Consider the following 8,030-nt stretch of genomic DNA (forward strand, 5'->3'; position numbering starts at 1 on the left):
TCCCATTGCTAATAGTAATTCTTGTAATCCTTGATTCCTTTTAAAGTTAATATTAGTTCTCTAATTCCAGTTTCAACAGAGAACTTTCAGTACCTACTAATGGTAAATGAAAATAAATATGCTATAAAGTGAACTAGTCTAAACTTTTTCCACTTAATTGTATCTCTGAAAAAATATGCATGTTTCTTAGTTAATTCACTTCATTTGCTCTCTTCTTATAATTACACCTATTTTTTTTTCTAAGTGAAACTGAGGCTGAATTCAAAATTAGGAATGCTAACGAATTTCTAAATTTTATTAACTATATCTTAAGGTCATGATGCTTACAGAATTCACTTTTTAATATTTTAAATACCAGGACATGACTATAGAATGTTATCAATTTAGAATTTAGGATGAATATCACAATCTGAAAAAATGAATGGTAACAAAAGGAAAAAATTAAAAATAAAAACAAATTGCAATCCATTTGCTTTTAGTAGATAGCATTTCTTTTAGCATCAGACATGTAACAGGTATATGTGATAAACTTGCAATGGGTTTAATACAAAGTATTTGGGGGAATTGATCGATGTTTTCTTTAATCAAATGTGAATAATTTAATGTGACCAATTATGGGACCTCATTTATAGTTTGTTCTGGAAAATTTGACTAACTCTCATAATAATTTATTTATCTGTAAAATAAATAAAATTATTCAGTTATTTAGTTTAAAATATCTCAGAAACTCATCTAGGGCTGATAATTCAAATAATGAAATTCCTTTTAGGAAGACCAAAGTGCAGGAAACTGATGATTTTTGAGCACTACTAGGATCATCATGTTGGAATTATGTGACAGACAATTTTCTCTCTTCTCTCTCTCTCTCTCATTATATACACACATTTTTATATGTATTCACACACATATATATTTATGTTTATGCAAATAAATACAAATTATATAAATAACATTTATATACATTAATTAATATATATGCATATATGTATATAAACATATTTGTGTTATCATATACCAACATATCAGGCTCAGTTTTCAAACCTCACTTATTTTATATATATAAAAAACCTCACTTAGTATATATATATATATATATACACATATGTATGTATATATAAAGTTAAACAGTAGAGAAATCAGATATTTTTCAAGACTTATACCTAGTTGTTTCTATAAAGAATGGAATCTGGGCCTTTCTGAGGCCCTGAGTCAGGGCTGCTTCCCAGTCTAACATAAAACATGCCCACTTCTTCCTCTGTTTTTCTGAAATATTCACTGTTATTGCAGAGGGTTTCTGCAGTCACAGAGGCATATTCTATCAGTACCATCATTTTAAACTGCCAAATTTGGATGTGTTTTAAATCTCAAACTTTTTTTAGCTTCAGAAGATTTCTGACATCTATTTTAAATCAAGTTCTTGGCAGGAAATGGGTCCATCTCTTGAATAATGCAGAATTAGAGAAATTCTCTAACCAGATAAGCTTCATAACAACAAAGAAGAAAGATTGTAGATGTACTCAAAATGGTGGCATGTTCAATCAGAACTACACCTAAGTTTCAGTCATTAGGTTAGCTTTTCTTCAAAGAACAGTAGTGCATTATCTTCTCTTGAAAAAAATTTGCATGCCAAGCACCAGCACATCTAGAAAAAAACTAGATTAATATCAAGTATCAACTGTAAAACTTGGAATCTTACTGAATTTTCAGGAAGAAAAAGTCCTTTTCCCACAACTTAAAAAAAAAAAAGAAAAAGAAAAGAAACTAGGTAAGCCTACATTTTTAAATAGGATATCGCATTTTGCTAATTGCTGATAATTTACATTATTAGTTGTTCATAAGACTAATCAAAAATATTATTAATGATCCATGATAACTCTTTTGTTTGAGTTCTCTAATTATTTTGAGGAGGAAATATGAGAGCATCAAGTGATAAAGGATTTAAATTGCAAAGGCCCTTCATCCCAGTATAAGAAATATTCATTTTATTATCATCTGCTTCAGTATACTAGTGGTCTAGAAATATTTTATTTATCAAAAATAAATTATTGATGCTTTAATCACAAAAAGCACCTAATAACCACCACAAGATAGTGATGACAACAATATGCAAAATTATCCATACTGAACATTTTTATTTAATCACAACCAGCAGACCCCTAGCACAAACATGGTTTAGCACATTCTGCTGTTATTAGGATTAAGGGATTAAATAGGTGAATATTCGTAAGGTTTAGGGTAGTGGCAGATACACAGTAAGCCTTCAGTAAATATTTGTTATTTTATTAGAAAAGAACACTAATGGTTTTATCAAAGTAAGGTTTTGCTTAGACTTTCAGAAGTGCATTGTGTGTGAGTATGTATATATATATATATATATAAAATATATGAATATGTGTGATTGTGTACCTGTGTAAGCAACACAAATGCAGGGAGTGTGTATCTATTGACAGTGAAGCAATACCCTGCTCCCTTAAGAATTCATTTGAAGCACTTTCCAACTGCATCATGAGCTCATATCTAATATGTAACGGTTCTTCGTAGTGTAAGATTTTTCACTACCTACTTCTTTAGTCTACTTGGTACATACTTCTGAATAACATGATAACTGTACTACTTGATATTCAGTGATTCTATGCTTCAGTTTCCCCTTCATTTCTAGCTATACACTCTGTTGGGAATTTTTTTTATTTATTTATTTATTTTTTATTTTCCAAAGGTTAAATAATAATAGTTACCCCCCCAACACCAAAATAAAAGAATGAAGTAATTCAAAAAGGAGTTTATTTATCAAATTTGGAATCTACATGATGACTAACTCCATCTGAGAATGTAGACTTTCATACATGAATAATGTCTTCATTTTCAAAACTATTTAATTATTGTTAAATTATTATTATTTTAAAACTTTTTTCAGCATAATCCTATGAGAGATCCATGATATATTCATATTATTTTTTAAGGTAAAGAAACACAGGGATGGACAAATTATTTAGAATGTTGGAATTTTAGAGATGAATGAGGACTTACTAACAATTTTGGTTTGATTCAATACTGCAAATGCATTTTAGAATCACTAAGGGTTTTTAGTATTACTGTTTTAGTTAGCCCTTCTGTTGCTGTGACTAAAAGACCCACTGAGAACAACTGTGGAGTAGGAAAATTTATTTGAGGGCTCACAATTCCGAGGTCTCAATCCATAGACTCCATCCTTGGGTCTCAAGGTGAGGCTGAATATCATGGCAGAAGAGTATGGCAAAGGGAAGCAGCTCACAAGATGATCAGCAAGCAGAGACTCCACTCTCCTGATAAAAATATATACCCCTTAGACATGACCCTATGAACCACTTCCTCCAGCCATACACCACCTGTCTCCAGTCACCACTCAGTTAATCCTATTAAGGATTACTTATCTGATTAGATTAAGGATATGGCCCAATCATTTCTACTCCAAAACTTCTTACATTGTCTCACGCATGAGCTTTTGGGGATTACCACATCTAAAACATAACAATCACTAAGAGTTCTTAAAATCACTGATGCTGGGACCCTGAACCAGGACTTCTGTTTTACTAGATTTTTTTGTATACTTCATAGTCCTAGTATTTTATTTATTTTATTTTAGTTTTTTTTTTTTACTTTTAAGCATCTATAGAAATTCTAATAATATCTGGGGCAAATGATTACTGATGGTCTATTCTAACTCTTTAAACAAAGAAAATCAAAGTGCAAACAGTGCTTCACTTTAATTCCATAATTGTGTCTCACTAGAGACCTAGCACCTGAAACTGTTGGCTCTATTCTTACTCCAAGATTCTTGCCATTAATCACTTATTGACTACTATTTTCATAGTAAACTATGTGGTTTTGAATCAATTCCAGACAATTTTCTAAGTGCTTTAGATATATTAACTCAGTTAATCCTCACAGTAACCTTATGAAATAGGTGTAAATAATAATATTATTTCCCATTTTGCAGAAGAGGATCATGAGTTCCAGAGAAACATCCCCAAGTTACTTGTCTAGTTCTTGGCCAAGGTGTGATTTAAATCTAGGCCACTTGGTTGTGGAGTAGTTGCTCTTAACCACTGTACTTCAGTGTCTCCATTATTTATGTTCCAATCTAAGTTCTGGTTTGTTGTTTTTTTTTTTTGGGGGGGTGTTTTGTTTTTTTATCACAAGAGATGTCAACATGCAAGTCATATTTTTTGGAGATGATACATAATTTAATCAACTATTGTCATCACTATTTGGCATATTTCTTTTAACTCTTTTGAATAAAATGTAAGTACAAATTGCTTCATGTTTTTCTAGTCCTCAAAAGGTTAATTTAAAATGTTAGAGTTCATACTCAAAGATTTAAAATGTGCTAATTTTTATAAATTTATCATTTAATATTTTCACCCTAGCTTTAATAATAATTCTCTTCTGGTATTTCTCTGACCAATCTCTGTTTGTCATCTCATCCTTGAAACTATGAATGCAGACCAATGCCCAAATTAAAGATGCCTCTGAAGAATGAAATTTCATAGATTAATAATCAGAATTCTTTTTCCTATTTTGAATGAATTATCAGTAAAATTGTTTTAATTTACAAACATCCATGTAATCTATGGCATACTTCATCTATTGTCAGTTAATAAATTTAACAACAGATTAATGAAAAATGAAATATAAAGAACCCAAAATCATTTTAAGAAGATGATTTTATAAAATAAAAAATCTAAAGGATGTATGAAATGTTTCTCATGAATAATTTTCAAATTTTAAGCATGAAAAAGTAAGGAAATAATAGTCTAATTAACTCAATAACTAATTTTGAAGTACTTGTTATTTTTCCATGATAAGAAGGGCTGAATAGATTAATACAGTGTGTGTGTGTGTTCTATTCACTTGGCAATATAAAGTTGATGAAAAATCAGTAGTTTGCCATGTAATTAGATATTGAGCAAATGGACATTTTATAATGGGCAATTTAAACATATAGTTAAAATTTTAAATACAGACATATTTAAAAATAGTTACTACAAACGTTTTTTAGTATATTCTGTAGTATATTTTTATTTGTCCTTGTATATCCTGAAATTACATATATGTATATATTTAATATCTATCAGGAAAGAGAATATTAATTGACTTTTTAATAAAAGATATTCATTACAATAGGGTCAAGTCTATTTTGGATCAAAATTATTCATTGTATTCACAGAGAAGTTAATTTTGTGATTTCTGTTCTATTTGTTACTGATGTTTAATGGTCAGGTTTTTAAGATATTAAGTATTTTTTTTGGAGACTTAACCTACTATTCCCTTATCCAGAGTCATGGCAATTATTCTCTGGGAAAACAAAGTGAAAAAAATGCTGACCAAATGCCAGTGCTAATTATCAGGGTATGCGTCTACCATGTAATTTTTCTAATTTATCATGAAAATGCAAATGAATTTCAGAATTGATTTTATTTTTGATTAAACTCTTTATGCACATTATTATGCAAATTGGTGCCCTTGGGTTCAAAGCAATTTGTCAATACAGTACCATTGAAACAGGCAAAAAAGCATAGCATATTGAAGTGAGTCTACACAGGTATTATGAATTTGGTTATCAGTAATTATCTGGTAAATGTATCTTTTACAAAGAGTCAGATATTTAAAGATTAAAAATAAAAGTGAAGTAGAAAGCAAACCCACTATTAAAATGATCTTAGTAAAAATTATTTGAAGAAGTATGTTTTTCCCTTTATTTTAGTTTTTCAATTCTAAATTTCACTTAGTTTACAAGTAAGGTGACTTAGTAATCACATTACATAAATGGATCATCTGTATTAATTTGTATTTTTGTACATATCATATGAATAATATATATATATCATACCTGTAGAATATTATATATATAGAGAGAGTAATCTTATTAAAAATAAACTTACCATTATTTCAGTAGTGGGTATTCCAAATTCCATAAGCTGACAGAGAAGCCAACCAGTGTCAGACCACTAGAATATTCAATAGCTCTGTAGATGAAGGCTCCTCTGGGGAAGCAGGATGGAGGACCCCTTCCCTCCCAGCAGCCTCTGGGCCATTCATGAGCCACTTCAATAACACATCACTTAGATAACAGGCACATCATCCTTCAGGATGCTAAATCAGTTTCTGTTAATATTTTTGCTGTCTTCATTCCATCTTACTGAACTCTCTCATTGATTCAGCCTCTCAACTTTCCTCTTATTTAGAAAATAAAATATTTCTTGAGAAATTTGATATTTCATACAGATATTGAAAATGATGAGGTTTCTCACAGCCTTAAAAAATAATTTTAACCATGGAGTCAAAGATTGTAATGTTCTTTTCACTTGTGAATCAGAAGAATGTTCTCTTTTACTGAGTGCCTACTTTATTCCAGAAAGTTTACTAAGAATTTTCACACAGAGAATTTTATTTCATCTTCACAATGTCAGAGTCTTATTATTATTATTATTGTCTACATGGAGAAAAAGAAGTTCAGAGAAATCCATTAATATATCAAAAGTCATGCAAGTTAATGAGCTGGGATTTTTTTTCCCAAGTTTTCTGAACATAAGTGTAGAATTTCTTCACTGTGTCACACTAAGGATGCTTGTGGAACAGACAGAGTACATTTACTGTGCATTAGATAATCCTGGATCAAAACTGTTTTAAAAATCATTAGCTATTAAGTTATGAGAGCAACTTATCCTGCCTATGCTTCTGTGTCCCTTTTATAAAAAATGGAAGACTCCCTTGAAGAGCTATTATAAGACCATGACTATTCTTATGTGATTTGACAAAAAAAAAAAATCAGTTTACCATTTTAGTTTTGGCACCTGGAAACAATTTTAAATTATTAGCAGAAAATTTTACAGTAGTTTCTGCAAATCTTCTTAAGTCTTTAAGTGAGATAATCTAGTAAGAAAAGGGTAAGATCGCATTTAAGGAAAAGTTGTGATAATCACTTGAAATATTTAAGTTTAAGTACTTGTAGACTTCGAGTGAAGAAACTCTTTGTTATGACATAGGTCATTTTACTTCCAAACTTCACTAAGTTCCACTGTTTTTGTGTACCAAGGAAAAAGACCATTTGGAAATACAAATTTCTTTCTTTTGTTTTTTTTTTTTTTTTTCTTTTTTTTTTTTATTGTAAACAAATGGGATACATGTTTTTTATCTGTCTGTACATGGCGTAAAGGCATACCATTTGTGTAATCATAAATTTACATAGGGTAATGTTGTTTGATTCATTCTGCCATTTTTTCCCTTCCCCCCCTCCCCTCCCACCCTTCCCCTCCATTTATACAGTCCTTCCTTCCTCCAGTCCTGCCCCCCTCCCTAAACCCAACTCCAACCCCAACACTAACCCTTCCCACCCCCCATTATGTGTCATCATCCACTTATTAGCGATATCATTCTTCCTTTGTTTTTTTGAGATTGGCTTATCTCACTTAGCATGATATTCTCCAGTTTCCTCCATTTGCCTGCAAATGCCATAATTTTGTCATTCTTTATGGCTGAGTAATATTCCATTGTATATATATATACCACATTTTCTTTATCCATTCATCAATTGAAGGACATCTAGGTTGGTTCCACAATCTGGCTATTGTGAACTGAGCAGCTATGAACATTGATGTGGCTGTATCTCTGTAATATGCTGATTTTAAGTCCTTTGGGTATAGGCCAAGGAGTGGGATAGCTGGGTCAAATGGTGTTTCCATTCCAAGTTTTCTAAGGAATCTCCACACTGCTTTCCAGAGTGGCTGCACTAATTTGCAACCCCACCAGCAATGTAAGAGTGTACCTTTCTCCCCACATCCTCGCCAACACCTGTTGTTGCTTGTATTCTTGATAATCGCCATTCTAATTGGGGTGAGATGGAATCTTAGGGTGGTTTTGATTTGCATTTCTCTTATTACTAGAGATGTTGAACATTTTTCCATATGTTTGTTGATTGCTTGTATATCTTCTTCTATGAAGTGTCTATTCATTTCCTTAGCCCATTTGTCAGTTGGATTATTTACATTCTT

This window comes from Sciurus carolinensis, chromosome 10 (assembly GCF_902686445.1).
Source record: "Sciurus carolinensis chromosome 10, mSciCar1.2, whole genome shotgun sequence".
NCBI lineage: Eukaryota > Metazoa > Chordata > Mammalia > Rodentia > Sciuridae > Sciurus > Sciurus carolinensis.